The sequence below is a fragment of the Corvus kubaryi genome, unplaced genomic scaffold (genome assembly GCF_017639235.1).
Source record: "Corvus kubaryi isolate FWS band 111438036 unplaced genomic scaffold, C.kubaryi_AGA036_p1.0 74, whole genome shotgun sequence".
Taxonomy (NCBI): Eukaryota; Metazoa; Chordata; class Aves; order Passeriformes; family Corvidae; genus Corvus; species Corvus kubaryi.
The window spans coordinates 782202-800285 of record NW_024582061.1 but is presented as its reverse complement, the minus strand read 5'-3'; the positions used below and the strand labels follow the sequence as shown (position 1 = coordinate 800285).

The 18084-nt window shown below is 45.5% G+C and overlaps 1 protein-coding gene and 1 long non-coding RNA gene across 3 annotated transcripts in view; one reads left to right on the top strand and one right to left on the bottom strand.

Annotated features, from left to right (window-relative positions):
* Positions 1–18084, top strand: part of KIAA0930 (KIAA0930 ortholog) — an 89274-nt gene that overhangs the window by 29865 nt on the left and 41325 nt on the right. The window lies entirely within an intron of this gene.
* On the bottom strand, positions 1181–6644 carry LOC121675662. The gene is made up of 4 exons (XR_006020148.1): positions 6176–6644; positions 5445–5677; positions 3409–3495; positions 1181–2603 (listed from the first exon to the last, which is right to left on the bottom strand). It is a non-coding gene; the product is annotated as an uncharacterized LOC121675662 (long non-coding RNA).

Genomic DNA, 18084 nt, shown 5'->3' with positions numbered 1-18084 from the left:
TGGAGCTGAAGAGCGTTGGCAATAACATTTGATTTTAAGTTGAAGTGTAACAGAAGATAAGCAGAAAAAACCTGATAGGATCAAGATTAGAGGTTCTGCTCTGTTTTGAGACTGGATGAGAAGGGCTTTGGATGCAGCTTAGTCATGCTAGCTTTAAGTAATAAATCATACCATTTGGTATGTCCAGTAGGTGCTGCTGTTAAACTTCTCTACCATAATAAATTTTATTTTAAAGGGCTTTTTAAATTATCTGCTTTGCAGTCTGTCAGGTCTAAGAGACTTTCCGTTTGCTTCTCTTTTCCTTCCCACCAATTTCTAAACTGAGCATAGATGGATGAAACAGCAATTAAGCTCCTAATACATGAATGCCAGGGCAGAACTGCCTTATGGAATTCTGGACTATATCCACTACACAGACTGTTGGATCCCAGAGAAGTACATTTAATTCTGTCTTTCCTTGGCATGACACAGTAACACTCTTGAAGTTTTCCTTGCCAAGTTTTGAAGATACTTCTTCTCTTGGTGTCTTTATGCAAAACCACAGACCTCCTGTGTCAGGTTCTGTGCAGACCAAGGCATTATGGAGTGTAGCTTTTCCCAAGGTTAAGGAATTTAGCAGGATTTTGTAAGGTGGAATCCCTTTGACTTGTCGCTCTTTATTAAGTCAAGACTCAAAAGCCACTTTGCTGCTGCCTCTCATGCCAGCTGATGAGACCTACTAGAAAATGTAAGCCCTGATCTTCGCTTCCAAAGAGTCTTGAACACTGCAGGTTTGAAAGGTTAACATGGTTGGACTCTGGATTATGATTTTAAAATGCTGTTAGGTCAAGATTGATTAACTCTGATCTTTCTGTAGAGAGCAGCTTTACGTTCTCCTGGGAATCCAGAAGATGCAAGTATATAGTGTTACACAGACAGCTGGGAAATGAAGATAAAACTTCAGTGATGGACCAGCAGGTTGTATTCTGCCTTTCAGCGTACCTTTTCACCTGAAAAGGTACCTTATCTACAGGGCAAAGCAATAAAAACAATAAATGTAAGACACCTTGGTCATGTTTTGAGCTTGCCTGGATATTGGAGTAGTTCCTATTTTCTTCAGCATCTGTTACTGTATCCCGCAGCCATAGGGAAGAGAGGAGATAAGATCCAACAGGCAGGAATTGTGCCGCAAGATTGATTTATTTAATTCTTTTGCAAACTCTTTTATAGACTTTTTTCTTCATAGTCTAATTGGACAAAGGATCAGCCACCCTCTGGGTTGATTGGCTAGAAATCCTAAATATCCATTGTCAAAATATTTTTCTACTGTACCATAAACATAGTTCTACAAGGTCGCAGGTGTTCATAGTTTACAGAACTTCTGCAAATATCTTCGTGAGAGAGAAGAGTATCTCACCGGCTTAGAAAGAAGCAATAAAAATTCTTGCTAGCAGCAATATTGTATCCACAAGCATCCTATGAATGTGGAGGAGTAGAGTTGCTGCCAAATGCACAGGTTAGTCATTAGGACTGTTAAGTCTTCAAAAAGCTTAAGCTACTGATGTTGTGACTGCAACTTCAGAAACAGAACTGAACAGAGCCATGGTTTACATGTTCATGTGCATCTGGACCTGTGACTCAACAAATACTGCTTGTGGTGTGACCAGTCAGTTTCCAAACCTAAATTACTTCAGGCACATGACTTGCACTGAAAATCACAGGATTTTCCTAACTGAATCCATAATTCACTGTCACCATCTGGCTGCCTGGAAGATTCAACAACATGAACTCAGCATCTAATAAAAATACAAGTTTTAAGAATCCTTCATTACTGGCTCTGTTGCAGTGTTGGGGTTTTTTTCAGCACTGCAAGCAAACAGGATGTTTCCAGAAGAGCTCTATGCTATACTTCATGGCAGTCCCATGCCACCACCCAAATGCTGAAGAGAAGTAAATAGCCAAAAATTGCATCTTTCTTGCTGAATAAATTTTCTCCTTGTTCATGGGTGGTATGTGGGAACAAACGATTGCAACACCTGCAAGCAGATACAGTTGGCTGTTGTGCCTCAGCTCTGCCATTGTGCTGCACTTGTAGAGGTATTGCAGTGAGCAGGCTCCTGCAAAAAGTTCAGCATCCAAACGGTGCTTTTATTTTGAAACATGAAAAAGGAACCCTGGCATTATCAGATTGATTAATTTTTTTGTAAGGAGCTCAGCATCTTCTGTGCAAAGATTTGACCTTTCTTTTGCAGTTCCCCTTGCCAGAAACCCCTGTGCTTTCTCATGCTAATTTGCTGATACTTGATTGTCTAAATGTGTGAGCATAAAGGAGTTGCTACCTGAGAACCTCTGCTCATGATGCACTTACGAAATCATCAGGGTTGGAAGAGGCCTTTAAGATCATCAAGGCCATCTCCATTTCCTCTGTGTGCTGTGGCAGACTGCTTGGAAAAAAAGCAAAAGAAAGAATGTACTATGATGAGTGTGACAGGAGCATCTTTTTTTCCACAGAGAATGATCCATGCTGTCTGTGACCTTCACTATGCTTGTGACACACGTGACAGGCTAACACCAGTCCAGGGTGGTGATGCTCTCATCTTCTGCCCTATTTCCAGAGTAAATTCCTGTTGAGGCAAAACAAGTGCACAGCTGAAATACTTTCACAGTATCACAGTTGCAAAACTCCAGACTCAGGAGGGGGTGTAGGCTGCAGGGGCATTTTTAATGAATTGCTTTATATTGCTTTCAGTCTCTGAAGAAATCTTCTTAAGCAGTCAAACAGGATGACAAGAAAGCCAGAATCAGATGTGATTTTAATATGAATGGCACTGAAAAGTGGCAGCCCTGAGCCATGTGGCCAAGAAGATGCTCTGTTTTCGACTGCAGAGAGCAACTTCACTGGGTAGGGAAGAAGCCCAGACCCAGTTTTCCCATCTGATGAATTATGCTGAATAATTCAGTATCAGAAATGCATCATATCTGTCTGAGTCACTGGGGAGCGGAGGGACAGAAGAGCACTGCTAGGCTGGGCTTGCATCCTGGAAAAGCTAAAAGTGTCTGCTTGGAGCTCCCTGAAAGGCCTCATCAGGCCACTGGTTCATCAGAGCACTTAGTGGATTTGATCTGTGGGTTACAGGCTGGTCAACTTGCTTACTAGAGGTATGGGAATGTCTGGGTTCAGTGTCAAAATTAATATGCAATTCAATTGGAGCTCTGGATAATCATCATCATGTTTGTAGTAACATTGGTAATTAGAATTTAAATGTCTAATGTCTGGACCAGGGTTTACTCCCACCCTGTCTTCTGGTTATTAACCCAGTTTATGCATTTCTGTATTCAACGGAGGTGGTTTGAAACACACTGATTTATTACCGTTCTGTAATGTTCCTTCTCCCATGGCAGTGTCTGCTGCCTATGGATGTAACGTACCTTCCTGAATCGTGGTGACTGGATACTGCAGAAGGCACGCTGTGTGTTGCTTCAGGTACTTGTGCTTCTCTATGAGCTTCAGAAAGGCTGGAAAATAACAATACAGGAATAAGGTAACAGTGAGCAACTTGTTACACCTGAAAATATGAGTTACTCTGTGGTCTAGGACCATGTTTGATAATGTTTAAATAGTCACACATGTATCTCTTCCCTTCATTTTGGAAAGCTGATTTAGCAGATCATGGAGCATTTGGGGAATGAAAGCTGGTGGGATTCACATAGTAAAAGTGTGAGGCAGCAGCAAAGATGACTTTGTCAGGATCCCAAAACCAAGTCATTCTTGCCTTGCTGATACTGCTCAGCATATTTGAACTCCCAGCCTCGTCTTACTTAGCCACTGTTAACCACTGTCCTGGTGCCACAGCCAGGCTAGGGATAAACTGTTTCCACACCCATGTGACTTATGGTTTGCACATTTTTGCTTTCCCCTGATTTGTTTGATGAGCATCTTCAAGCATTCAGACTGCTCCATTATTTGAACAACTTGCACTTTTATTTTTGATCTTTTATACCTCTTTTGCTATTTCTGGAGTTACAAAGGCAGAACTAGATTTTTGGGGTCCTTTTCACCTAAGTAATTTGAATTATGGTTGGTTGAAGTCAGCTTTTAATTCTCAGAGTCCTGTTAGCATTCTCAGTCTTATAAGTTACTCATTCTTATCACTCCAGAATCTTTCTCATATACGATGTGCAGATACTGAAAGCAGATGTGTAGGCTTGTTAAATCTTTGTTTCCTGTGTCTGTGACTTGCCAATCAGAAGGAAGGTCATGTGCTTCTTGAAAAGAAGAAAACAGAATACATTTGGTAGGTATTCCTAGTGATGAAGTACTTTTACAAGAGCTATAATTAATTTTAAGGTGATTTCTTTAATACTGAGATATAAACTTATGTAACCATGAGAAGAAAGTAAGAATTCAGTGAGAAAACACAATCTCAAGGCAGTGCAGGATCTAAAAAACTTGTGTTTGATGTGTACCCTCAAATGAGGACGGCAAACAGTTATTTGCTGTAGAGTGATGAAGGGCAAAGGTTACAGGAGAGTTTTTTGTCTTTGAAGATGGAGGAAGCTGCTGTTTCTAGCTGCCAACTGATGGTATAGATTGCCCTGCATGCCTTTTACTCTTGTTCTCATTAAGAGCTAAATGAGATCTGACTTTTGAACTTCACCATTCAGTTCAGAGCTACTCATAGACCAGTGTTTGTTCTTCCCCCAAAAGGACACTTGGGTGGGAGGAGAGGGTGCCAGCAAATCAAAGCTGGGAGATGTTTGCAGTGATACCTCATCTTCTCTAAGAGAGTTGGGATAATGAGCAGTGTAATTAACCCTAAATTTTAGGGCTGGACTTGACAAATCAAAGCACTTCTCATTCTAAGGTAAACTAAATTGTTAACTCCAGGGCAGTCTTAGGTTATTAAGCCACTACCTGCAACCAGAAACATAAATGACAGGAGAAAGATTAGGTTGTAAGGAATTAGAGGAATTACAGCAGTACTAAAACCCACATGAATAATGGGAATAGCTTTCCAGGACTGAATATCAAAAGGAATAAAGTCTACGTGTGAGTTGACTTCGTTGTTTCAAGCTGAGACTGCAACTGCAGTTGTTCAGTGGAGACAGTAAGGGATCCAGTGTGTGGGTGCAGCTCCCTCTGAGAGTCCCAGGCTGAGTACCATCAGTACCTAGAAGGTACCAGGGTGGGATAATAAAGTGGTGAAAGATCAGAATTTTAGCGTATCTTACCCAGAGTTTTGTTCAAGGAAAAAAACTCTGCTTTGCTCTCCTTCACAGCTATGTGAGGCTTTCTCCCTAAGAGCTTTTGGCTAGCTGCCTTAGGGTGGTTTTCTAGTCCCTGACTGTCTGCTCTATGCCCAGAAATGATTGTTGTAGCTTTAAGGTGGGTCTGGGGGTGGGAGGAGCCTTGGGGCTCTTGGGCGGCCTTGTTTCAAAGCCTCACTCCCAAGTGACAGCGTTACCTTGTTTCGTAGCTAGCTTGGTTTTTTGTTAGCTTAGGCAAGAAGTTTTTTTCCTTTTCCTGGCCTTGGAGACTGTGACAGCAATCCTTCGGTGGCCTTTGTTTTTTTTCCTGAACTGTTCAGGTTGGTTTTGGTCCAAGATTGGAGAATTGACGGGAGAAGAATTGGCTGGGGGATGGCCAGGAAGCTGAGGGGCTGCACTATCTTGCTCCCAGATCTCAGAAAAGCCAACCCTGTGAAAGAAAGTGTATGGAAAATCATGCTATGAAAAGCCAGCATCCACAAAGGAGACAGAGGAGTCCTACAGCTTTATTCAAATAAAGGGAGAGAGTCCACTGGGGCACACGCCTGTGGTGTTTTTTCCCTCGGATTTTGGAGGGTGTGGCTTCCTTTTATCCTAAACTCCCGGGCCTCTTCTGTTCCCCATTAGCTGAGGTACTAGGAAGGTATGGCCTTCCTGAATGGCCTACCACATATCCTCCCCTGAATCTGTCGTTTTACCCCAAAGTTCAGAAGTTCAGGCTTGCGCAGACCCCCTTGCTGTTTCAGGAGCCCAACTGTCCGGGCTCTGTAACAAACCTGCTGCCCAAAGTTAGTAGAGACATTAAGACCCATTTTAAAGACGTTAACACCCATACCTTCACCCATCACATTGTTTGTAAAGACATCTTCCCTATCAATCCCTCTTCTTTTTATTTATCTTTATAAAACCTAGTTATTATTAACTTTACCGGTTTGAGACAAATTTGGAGGAACATCCGAAATGAGCGTCCTCTGATAGAAGGCAGGTTACAGCCATCCCATTCCTCCACCAGGTTTGGAAAGAATTTCCCTCGGAGGAAAGTGAAAAAAACACCTGTTTATTTAATAAGTAAAGTGCATGCAGACACGGGAAAGAAAAAGAATAATGCTAAATAATGAAACCTCTTGCTGTGGAGAGAACCTGGGTAGATTTCAAAGTCCTTTGTGGGTGTGGCTTTTTCCTCTCCGGAGCTGGGGTTTGGCATGGGCCCTCTCCGGGCCAATGATGTAGGGTATCCCGATGATGTTCTGGTGTTCTAAACAGTTCCAAAAGAGAAGAAAAAGAAACCAAAGTCCCAGGGCTTCATGCTTTAGCTAACGAGCAAAAAACTAGCTAAAAAAACAAGAGGAATGTAACTCTTCCCTGCTGCAGAAGCAGAGCAGCTGGGCAGGAGACGCCAGCGAGCTTATCTTGTGTTTTGAACACAGCGCTGAAGGAATTCCACCAGCTCTCCCCCCTCTCCCATAAAGGTACAGAAAGGCACAGGGTTCATGTCTGGGCATAGAGCAGATGACAGGGGACACACATCATAAAGTCACACCAAGACATTTGTAGCGGGTTCAGTTCGTAAACCGGACAGAAACACCAATTGAGTGTAGTGGTTTTGTTCAAAATATCCATTACTTACTTATTTTCTTTCTGTGAGATAAGAATTAGGAGAAAAGCAAAGCAGGCACAAAACTGAAAAGAATATAAAGAAGTTTATTAACTTATTAGACCTAAAAGAAAGGGGAAAAAAAAAAAGTTAGACTAAACCTTCAGAACACCTTCTTCCCCCCACCTTTCTCCCTTGTCCCACTGACAATGTAAAAAGACAACCCTTGAGATTTTCAGTCAGTTTACCACTTCTATAATAACCTTCTTCACTTCACTTAGGGAGAGGAGTCTCTCTTGCTCATGCTATGGAGACATCTCCACAAGAAACAGTTCTCTCATGGCTTCAATGTCACAGGGAGAGAGCTGCCCTGGTTGGTTCTCTGCTTGCATGTGAGAGTACCTTCCCTCGACTTACAGCCTTCCCCACAACTGCTTTCGAGGGTCCAGTCTTGAGCTACTGGGGTACCATTTTTAAGGATGAGCTGTTCAGAGGTAAAGGTTCTCTTCACCCATCTCTGGGAGCATCTTCATTTCCAGAAACAGAGGCCCTCCTCCTCCCTTCAGAGCAAGGGTCTTCATCACTTTCATCTCTTTCTGTTCAAGCTTCTCATCAAATTACAGCTACTTCAATATTTGGTCATTTCAGCACAGGTACTTCTGCTCACAATTACAGTCATTTGCTTATTTCAGCACAGATACTTTTGCTCACAATTGCAGTTTGAATGCTCCACCCCCCCATGCTTTCATGAAATTACAGTGGGTACTCTGAGGTATCATAGTCCATGACCATAGCTTTACAACAGAATTTCAGCTTCTAAGCTTGAAGCAACTCCTCTTTCTACTCCCTCAGCATTTCAGCTCTTCCTCCTTCATTGACTTTGGTGTCTCTATGGCGTTTTTTCACGTGCCTTCACCTTTCCTCTTCCTCTGACTCAGGAGAGGATTGATGTCTGCAGATTTCATCTGTTCTGGAGGAAACTTACAGCACTAAAAGGGTTAATCTCACCTGGGCCCCACAGCTGGTTGGTCACATGATCTTTGCCTTTGCCTTCAGATGAATCTTCGGCCACACTGGAGGGGGGGAGCCAGGCCGAACCGCCTGCACGGAGCAGGGCTGCGGGGCTGGCCTGCACTAAGGGGCTGCGGGTGGAACAGGGCCGCACGGCTCCAGGATGGCTGTCCTCTGGCCCGGCCCAGGCTGAGCAGGGCACGGCCTGTCTCTGTGGGGCTGCGCTGTGGGCCCCCCAGTTACCTGTCCAAAGGCCCGAAGCAAGAGAGCTTTCCCGGGGTTTGTTTGTTCTTAAATGTGGATCACAGAGGCATGTCAGGCTTCTTAAGTGGGTTAAAAAGTTGCCAATATTCAAACTAGCCAGTTGATAGGATCTGTCAGGTCATAGAGGAAGCTGTAAGCACCTCTTTGCAAGAGCATCACTTCCGTGGCTGATGGAGCCTCTAACAAAAAACCCAAACTATACTAAACCATGACAACATTCCACCCCTAATCCCATATTGTCAGCTCAGTGCCCAAACTAATGTATTCTAACTACACACACACATCAATACATACATACATACATACATACATACATACATACATACATACATATATATATATGTATATATATATATACAGCTGTGTACAAACAGTGACACTCAGGAAGCAGTGGTATATAGGCATTCCACATTACATGTGGCTCTAACCCAACACCAAATCTCCCTGTGGTACTCAACATGTTGTTCCATCCCTCTGCATTACCCACCATGTCCAACCAGGACCCTGAGGAAAGACAACCCCACAGATGGGTTTGTCTGTACTCGAGGCAGAATTAACCCAAACAGTCTTTCCTAACAGGCCTCTGACATGCACTACTGGGACCTTACCTCCATCCACTGTATGCAGGGGCTCAGATTGGGCAGGGCCAGCTCGATTGGTGGAGCCTCAGGTGTTAACTAACCAGGTGGCCTTTGCTAGATGCTGCTCCCGATTTTTGAAAGATCCCCCACCTAGTGCCTTCAAGGTGGTTTTAAACAATCCATTGCACCATTCTACTTTGCCTGCAGCTGGTGCATGGTAAGGGATATGGTACACCCACTCAATGCCATGTTCTCTAGCCCAGGTGTTTATAAGGCTGTTTTTGAAATGAGTCCCATTATCAGATTCAATTCTCTCAGGGGTGCCATGCCTCCAAAGGACTTGCTTTTCCAGGCCCAGGATGGTGTTATGGGCTGTAGTGTGAGGCACAGGGTAGGTCTTCAGCCATCCTGTGGTGGGCTCTACCATTGTGAGAACGTAGCACTTGCCTTGGTATGTTTTAGGCAGTGTGATGTAATCAATCTGCCAGGCCTCCCCATACTTGTATTTGGACCATCGCCCACCATACCATGGGGTTTCAACCACTTGGCCTGCTTGATCACAGTGCATGCAAGATACTGTCCATGGTTAGATCCACCCTTTGGTCTCATGCCCACTTGTAGGTGGCATCTCTGCCTTGATGGCCTGAGGCATCATGGACCCATTGAGCTAGGAACAACTCTCCCTTGTGTTTCTAATCTAAGTCTATCTGGGACACCTCTATCTTTGCAGCCTGATATACCTGCTCATTATTTTGGTGCTTCTCATTAGCCCTGCTCTTGGGAGCATGGGCATCTATATGGCAGACCCTTCACAGGTAGCTTTCCTACCTGGGCAGGGATGTCTTTCCACTCTTCAGCAGCCCAAATTGGTTTTCCCCTATGCTGCAAATTAGCCTTTTCCCACTTTTCCAGCCATCCCCACAGAGTATTGGCTACCATCCATGAATCAGTGTAGAGGTATAGCTTTGGCCACTTCTCTCTTTCAGCAATGTCCAGGGCCAGCCAAAACAGCTTTGAGTTCAGGTAGTTGGCTTGATCCACCTCCTCCTTCAGTAGCTTCTGCAGCTTGTCATGTGGGATTCCATACGTCTGCTTTCCACTTTCATTTCATACCTATGATGCAAGAGGAACCGTCAGTGAAAAAAGCATAGTGTGTGTCTTCTGATGACAGTTGGTTGTATGGTGGAGCTTCCTCAGCACGTCACTTGTTCCTCTTCGTCAATGAGACCAAAGTTTTCACCTTTGGGCCAAGTTGTGATTATTTCCATATCCCAGGGCGATTCAGTTTTCCGATACGGGCACGCTGTGTGATGAGAGCAATCCATTTGCTCCATGTGGCATTGGTGGCATGGTGGGTAGAGGGAACCTTTGCTTTGAACATCCACCCCAGCACCGGTAGTCAGGGTGCCAGGAGGAGTTGTGCTTCAGTGCCGATTACCTCTGAGGCAGCTTGAACTCCTTTATAGGCTGCCAAGATTTCTTTCTTTGTTGAAGTGTAGTTGGCTTCGGACTCTCTGTAGCTTCGGCTTCAGAATCCCAGTGGTCAACCCAGAGTCTCACCAGGCACCTTCTGCCAAAGGCTCCAGGACAGACCATGGCTCCCGGCTACAGAGTAGAGCACTTCCAGTCCTGTCCTGACTGGGCCCAGGGCTACTGCATGAGTGATCTCCTGCTTCATCTGGGCAAAGGCTTGTTGCTGTTCAGGGCCCCAGTGGAAATTGTTCTTTTTGCAGGTAACCAGGTAGAGAGGGCTCACAATCTGGCTGTATTCAGGAATGTGCATTCTCCAGAAGCCTATGGCACCTAGAAAACCTTGTGTTTCCTTCTTGTTGGTCAGTGGAGACATTGCTGTGATCTTATTGATGACCTCGGTGGGAATCTGACACCGTCCGTCTTGCCACTTTACTCCCAGGAACTGGATGTCCCGGGCAGGTCCCTTGACTTTGCCCTTCTTGATGGCAAAGCTGGTTTCCAGGAGAATTTGGATGATTTTCTCTCCTTTCTCAAACACTTCTGTTGCGGTGTTCCCCCACACAATGGTGTCATCAATGTACTGCAGATGTTCTGGAGCCTCACCCTTTTCTAGTGCAGCCTGGATGAGTTCACGGCAGATGGTGGGACTGTGCTTCCACCCCTGGGGCAGTCGGTTCCAGGTGTACTGCACACCCCTCCAGGTGAAGGCAAACTGAGGCCTGCACTCTGCTGCCAGAGGAATGGAGAAAAATGCATTAGCAGTGTCAATAGTGGCGTACCACTTTGCTGCTTTGGACTCCAGCTCGTACTGGTGCTCCAACACGTCTGGTACAGCAGTGCTCAATGGTGGAGTCACTTCATTCAAGCCACAATAGCCCACAGTCAATCTCCATTCTCCTTCCGATTTGCGCACGGGCCAGATGGGGCTGTTGAAGGGTGAGTGGGTCTTGCTGACCACCCCTTGGCTCTGCAGCTCACAGATCATCTTGTGGATGGGGATCACAGCATCTCGAGTTGTCCGGTACTGCCGGCGGTGCACTGTCGAGGTGGCAATTGGTACTCTTTGTTCTTCCACCTTCAGAAGGCCTACTGCAGATGGGTTCTCTGATAGTCCAGGCAAGGTGTTCAATTGCTTAATGCCCTCTGTCTCCACAACAGCTATTCCAAAAGCCCACTTGAGTCCCTTTGCATCTCTGAAATACCCGCTTCGGAGGAAGTCTGTGTCCAAAATGCACGGGGCCTCTGAGCCAGTCACAATGATTTGTTTCTTCCACTCATTTCCAGTCAGGCTCACCTCAGCTTCCACCAGGGTCAAGTCCTGTGATCCCCCTGTCATCCCAGCAATAGAAACAGATTCTGCCCCCACATGTTGCGATGGGATTCTTGTGCACTGTGCACCAGTGTCAACCAAGGCATTATATTTTTGTGGTTCTGATGTGCCAGGCCAACGAATCCACACAGTCCAAAAAATATGGTTTTCCCTGGCCTCTACCTGGCTAGAGGCAGGGCCCCTCTAGTTCTGGTTATCGTTCCTTCCCTGAGCATACATTTTAGAGGTTCCTTCAAGGGGATTGGACGTGTCCTCTTCCATCATACCTGACAGTTCGGCTATGGGCAACTGGAACTGCTTCCTTTCTGGTGGAACTTCCTTTCTGAGTCTTGTGCTCCTTCAGTTCATGCACTCGTGCTGCCAGAGCAGAAGTGGGTTGTCTATCCACCTCTTCATGTTTTCCCCACTATCACATAGGAAGAACCACAGCTCACCTCACGGAGTGTATCTTCTCTCTCTGCCTGGGGGATGTCGGCATCTGGTACCAGAATCTCTGATCTGTACCACCGAGATTTGGAGAAGGCCCTCTTTAATCTCTTTCTTGAGTTCTTGGTGATTCTCCTCTATCTTATCTTCCACTTTCTGCAGACATGTTTCCACAGCTGCAAATTCTTGCATGTGTGTATTGGGTTGACCCTGAGTTGATGGACAGTCTTTAAGACCAATTACGCTTCTCACAATTTACATATTTAAACCGCACAGAAAGGCGGGACTTCCCCTTTTTTTGTCGGCGCTCGCCTGCTGGGAGGTGGGGGGGCTCTGAGCCTCCTGGCCCCGCCGGGCCGGGCTGGGGCCACTGCCCCTTTCCCCCTTTCCCAACGCTGCGGCACGGACCCTGGATCACTGCGGGGGGACTGTCCCAGAGCCGCAGGCAGCTAAAACCAGCCATGGACTGCTCACAGCTAAACCCATCCAGTGTGGCTTCTGGGGACAGGCGGGTCCCTCTCCTCTCCATGCAGAGCTGGCAGAGTCAACGGGAGCCGGCAGAGCCTCCTGTCTGCAGCCAGCACACTTCGTGCTGAACTGAAGAGGACACTACACAGCCAGCAGCACAGAGGGAGCGAGGCTTTCCCCACTGTAAAGCCTGAACAAGAACACTCTTCAACATGGCGGCTCCAGAGTCAGAGAGAAAGAGAAGTGAGTCACGTGGGACGGAGCTGAGCATGGCGATGGGAGAAAAGAGGGCGGTGCCGCGATTCTGGCGCACAGCTTAAAAGAAACCTTCTTGCGTGCCGTGGTAAGAAACTGTAATACCACAAACTGTTTGTCTCTTTTATCCATTTGAAGAACATGGGGGGATGGAGTATCTTCGTGTGCCTGTGAAGATTGTGAAGAATGCCTATGCCAGGCTATATAGAAGTAGTAAGAGGCTGTTAGAGACTTGTGGCGAAGAAAAGCCTTTGTGTGAAGGCCAAAATAACTTATCCTTAAAAAGATGAATAACCCCATGTGATGGCCCATGTTTTGTAGTGTGAAGGAACTGTGAGATTTTTCATGGGAGAGATGTTCTACACACAGCAGATTGTTTGTTTCCGGGCGGATCTGCTGTTTGTGGCAGTTTGGGAACCACGTGCAACTGAAGGAAAACCCTTTTTTCCTTAAGCATAAGAGAGAGACTTTTCAAGAACTGGAACACTGACTAACATCCCATGTTCTGTTATCCCTTGTGTGAGCTGGGTAAAAGGAGAGAAGTGCTGGGGGGGGGGGGAATTTGCTTTAATTTTGTTTTGTTATTTTCTCTTTACTTTTAATTCTATTAGTAATAAAACTCTTTCATTGTACTGCAACTGGTTAAGGTTTGTGCCTGCTTTGCTTTTCTCCTAATTCTTATCTCACAGAAGGAAAATAAGTAAGTAATGAATATTTTGAATCAAAACCACTACATTTAATTGGTGTTTCTGCCTGGTTTCGAACTCAACCCACTACAATGTGTTAGGCCATGTACAGCATCTGCATATGCTTGGTGCTTCTTCACCATTTCACCCATGGTCTCATCCCCATCATCTGGTTTCATCATTGCTAAAGCAGAAGCGTATTCTTGCAGCCCAAGTCATACGAGTTTTTGCCACATCACTGATGTACATCTTACCCTGTCTGGACTCCTCAATCCTGGGTCATCTGTTTAGACAATCTCTACCACTGCTAGTTCTCTCAAGCACTGGATCCCTTGTTCTATGGTCTTCCATGGGGTTTGCTGCACATAGAAATCATCTTGGCACAGGTCTTTTCCTCACACTTCTCAAGAGCTGTGTCCAAAGACTGAGAGGTTCAGGCCTCTTTACTATCCCTTGGTTGGTAGCCAGATCATGTGACAGGGATCCCAAATGCCTCACTTCAGTACTGTCCAAAATTGTATCATTGCCTGTAGCATCCCAAATATGGAGCATCCAATTTAATATATATTCATCAGGCTGTTGGGTGTAGTCCTTTCTCAGGCCATGAAGGTCCTTCATGGACATGGACTCAATAATGATTTCTGGTTCTGAGTTAGTTGCTGGCTTTGAGGATCCTTACCCCGCATCATCATCTTTCACTGGGCGATTGGTTTTGGTTGTGTGTTTTTTTCTCATGGTAGGAACAACTGTCGATGGCTTAGGCTCACAGTCTGGTTTGGCTGCAGCTTGAGTGACTGAGGTGTCTGCTGATTTATCTTCCTGCCCCTCTACCTTCACCTGCTGCAGTGTGTGATAGGCATATGCCAAGGCCCGACATATTGCAATGAGCTTTTTCTCATTAGACTTGTCATTGCACTTCTCTTTCAGATATTTCCCCACCTCAGCTGGGTTCTGCATTTGTTCGGGGGGGAAATTCCAGGCTATTGAGTCAGAGAATTCCTTCAGGGCTTGGCCCATATCCTCCCATTCCCCACACCACTCAGGATTTTCCACGCCTGGGTCAGGTGTCTCATCAGCCACCCTGGAAATCTCATCCCTCATTCTAGACAAGCTGCAGACCATATAGAGGAAACCTACCAGATAAAATACCAGGAAGGTGGTCTCTCTAACATCCAGGGGAAACTGAACATTCTCAAAAGGTGACGTATCAAATTTAAAGGGGAAGGAGATGAAAGGCAGGGAAACCCCATCCCCTCCTCCTCCTCTAACAAACTGGATGCAATTACTAATAAATCCCCAAAACAGGCTACTGAAAGTAGGACTGGGATTAGGATGGAGAAACAAAAGACCATGCACATTTTCAACAACTTCCAGTACCTCTGTTAACTTCCTATAAACCATTATCACTGAGCACAGCAAAATAGAAATCTGGATTCGTGCCCCTACTCGGTAAAAGTTACGTACCAGGGAAAAAAACGGACCAATCTGTGGATAGGCAAACAGGCCTAGAGACCAGATAGACATTAGTACCTCAAACCAGAGAGACATTATGAACTCAACCAACATGGTGACTACTTTACCCCAATAAAAAAGTAATTAAAACCAAAATGTAATTATCACAGTTTTTCACTTTCTTCCAGGCCCTGTGCTGAGCACAACTAATTATTTGTCCTGGTTTAAGGCAAATTCGGAGGAATGTCCGAAATGGACATCCAAAATGAACATCCTCTGATAGAAAGCAAGTTACAGCCATCCCATTCCTCCACCAGGTTTGGAAAGAATTTCCCTCGGAGGAAAGTGAAAAAAACACCTGTTTATTTAATAAGTAAAGTGCATGCAGACATGGGAAAGAAAAAGAATAATGCTAAATAATGAAACCTCTTGCTGTGGAGAGAACCTGGGTAGATTTCAAAGTCCTTTGTGGGTGTGGCTTTTTCCTCTCCGGAGCTGGGGTTTGGCGTGGGCCCCCTCTGGGCCAGTGATGTAGGGTATCCCGATGATGTTCCGGTGTTCTAAACAGTTCCAAAAGAGAAGAAAAAGAAACCAAAGTCCCAGGGCTTCATGCTTTAGCTAACGAGCAAAAAACTAGCTAAAAAAACAAGAGGAATGTAACTCTTCCCTGCTGCAGAAGCAGAGCAGCTGGGCAGGAGACGCCAGCGAGCTTATCTTGTGTTTTGAACACAGCGCTGAAGGAATTCCACCAGCTCTCCCCCCTCTCCCATAAAGGTACAGAAAGGCACAGGGTTCATGTCTGGGCATAGAGCAGATGACAGGGGACACACATCATAAAGTCACACCAAGACATTAACTTAACCTTTTTTAGCAACCTGGCATGGTATAAAGATTAACGTTTGAAACACCCCCTCCCAGCTTTTCCACATTTGGCCTCTGCATCAGGTGTGGCAAGTAAATACAGAGAATAAAGTAGACAATGACAGTTCATATTAGCCCATTAATCATTAGAGGTCATTGTAGGTGATCCATGGCTACTGATACCAAAGGTTTCCTGTTACAGCGGGGATTACTGTAACAAGCATATATCAAACCAGGAGTTCTGTGGAAAAGAAGTATATATGGACAGGTTCTTGGTAGATGTTTCAGAGATCTTTATTTCTCCAGCCGCATGGCCGGGGCTCTGCTCAGGAACTCCCCCAGTCACGGGACCCGAGGGTCCTTGGCCACACCGGGGAACACAAACCAACCAACTGGGAATGAGGCTGACCAGGGGCAGGGAAACCCCGTGCCTCCCCCCCAGGGCCCATCTCCCAGGGCTCCATGGCAGGGGGGGAGACCCCAAGAGTTTCCCATCCTTTTCCTCCTGCTGAGAAGTCTAAATCTCTGGGTTTTTAGAGATCTTGACTAGAATATGACGGGTCCACCTGTGTTCAGCTGTCCTGACTGCTGTTCCTGCAGTCCTGGTTGGATGTTACGAACAGCAAAGTCCAAAGGCAGCGTTTGTGCTAACTGGGTGTCCTGTCAAAGAGATTTCACGAGACACAGTTTTCTGGCCACATACTGGTTTAAATATACATCTTCACCTCCCCACCACACTGAAAATTAATTTAAAGGGGCATGATTTCCTCGGGGTTTGGCTCTTATTCTTGCCAAAGCTAGTGACAAAGCCGTTACCCATGGCATCTTAATTTCTGTCACCTGCTTCAAAGAGTGTTTCTTTATTTCTCCATTTATCCTTTCTTTGGAATTCTCAGGGTGCCAGGGGCTATGGAGGTCCCAGTGAATTCTCAAAGCAGCCATAATCCCTTGAAGGATCCCCTTGTAAAATGAGTTCTCCCAAGTCCACTGTCTTTGCAATCCCACATCCTGGAATTATTTGTTCCAGAAATACTTTAATAACTGATGCAATAGTTGCTGATGTGACCAGAAATGCCTCTGGCCATCCTGCCAGCTAGCATACCACTACCAGAAGATATTCAAGCCCTCTCGCCCAGGGCATCTAAGCAAAACACACCTTGGATAGGACATATAACCCAGGGTCACTCCCCACCTTGCAATCTCAATAGCTCATTTTGCTAAAACAAAAAGACCCAAGGCAGTACGTCTTTAGGAAGGTCTCTGCCAATCTTCAACAGCACCAATGACACCCCCCCATGGAGTTGTTTTAGTATTTGCAGGGTCAAAGCTCCTGGAATCCACTGTTTACACTGTCCTTTGTAAATCAATTCTCCCTTCTTTCTTCTGCCCCACCACTTTTAATTATCTCCAACTCCTCTGGTGGAAAAGACAGCACCACTGCCCCCTCCCCCTGGCAGTGGCTGAGCCAGGGAGCAAAGGGAGGATCTCAGAGACCTCTGGCAGAAGTGCTGCTTTCTGAATATCTCCACTGGCCAGTTGATTACCTATTGTCTTTTCTGAGTACCCTGCCTGATGTCTCCTAACATGTATTATTTCTACCTCTTTTGGTAAATTCACCACCTCCAAGAGGCGAGTAATTGAGCTCTCCTAAGCAAACGTTCTTCTCTGCAAGTTAACAAACCTCTCCTCCCAGTTTTCCAAACGCATGTACCACCCCACATGCATACCTTGAATCTATAAATATATTCATCACCTTTCCTTGATACTCTTTGCAGGCTTTTATTAAGGAATACCATTCTGTGGTCTGTACTGACCATGTCCATGGTAGTTTCCCCTCTTCTTGCAATTCTCCTCCTTTTACTATATCCAGCGACTTGTTTTCCCCCTATGACTCTTGAAGATCCATCAATAAATACCTTTCCCCCATTTGGCCAGGGGGTATCCTCTAAATCTTCCCTAGCTCCAGTCTGGAGATCTGTTACCTGGATACAGTCATGAGTCTCCTTTAAGGTTCCTTTCTCAGGACCAGTTAAACAGGAGGCTGGGTTCTCAGTTCTAAATCCTCCTGTTCCATTAAAGAGGTTTCATACTGTAACAGCCTGGTGCTGGTCATCCATTTAGAACTTGATGCCAGACTTTTAACAATTCTGCCATCAGTTACCATCAAAGCCGTGGCTGCACAATTCTGCAGACAACAGAGCCTCAGTTACTGTTAGAGCAAACAATGGGCCATCCCCTTGCCAATGGGTCAAACATTTTAGCACTAGAATTCCTTTGGCACAGCCCTGCTTAACATCCACATACAATTCCAATTCCTTTTCTGAGTCTGGCTAAAGTTTTGCTGTCTTTCTGGTGTCCATACCACAACATCGGGGCTATCTGGATTTTAAAAGTCACAGAATAAAAAGTCCTTAATCCAGGTCCTGCAATACCTTA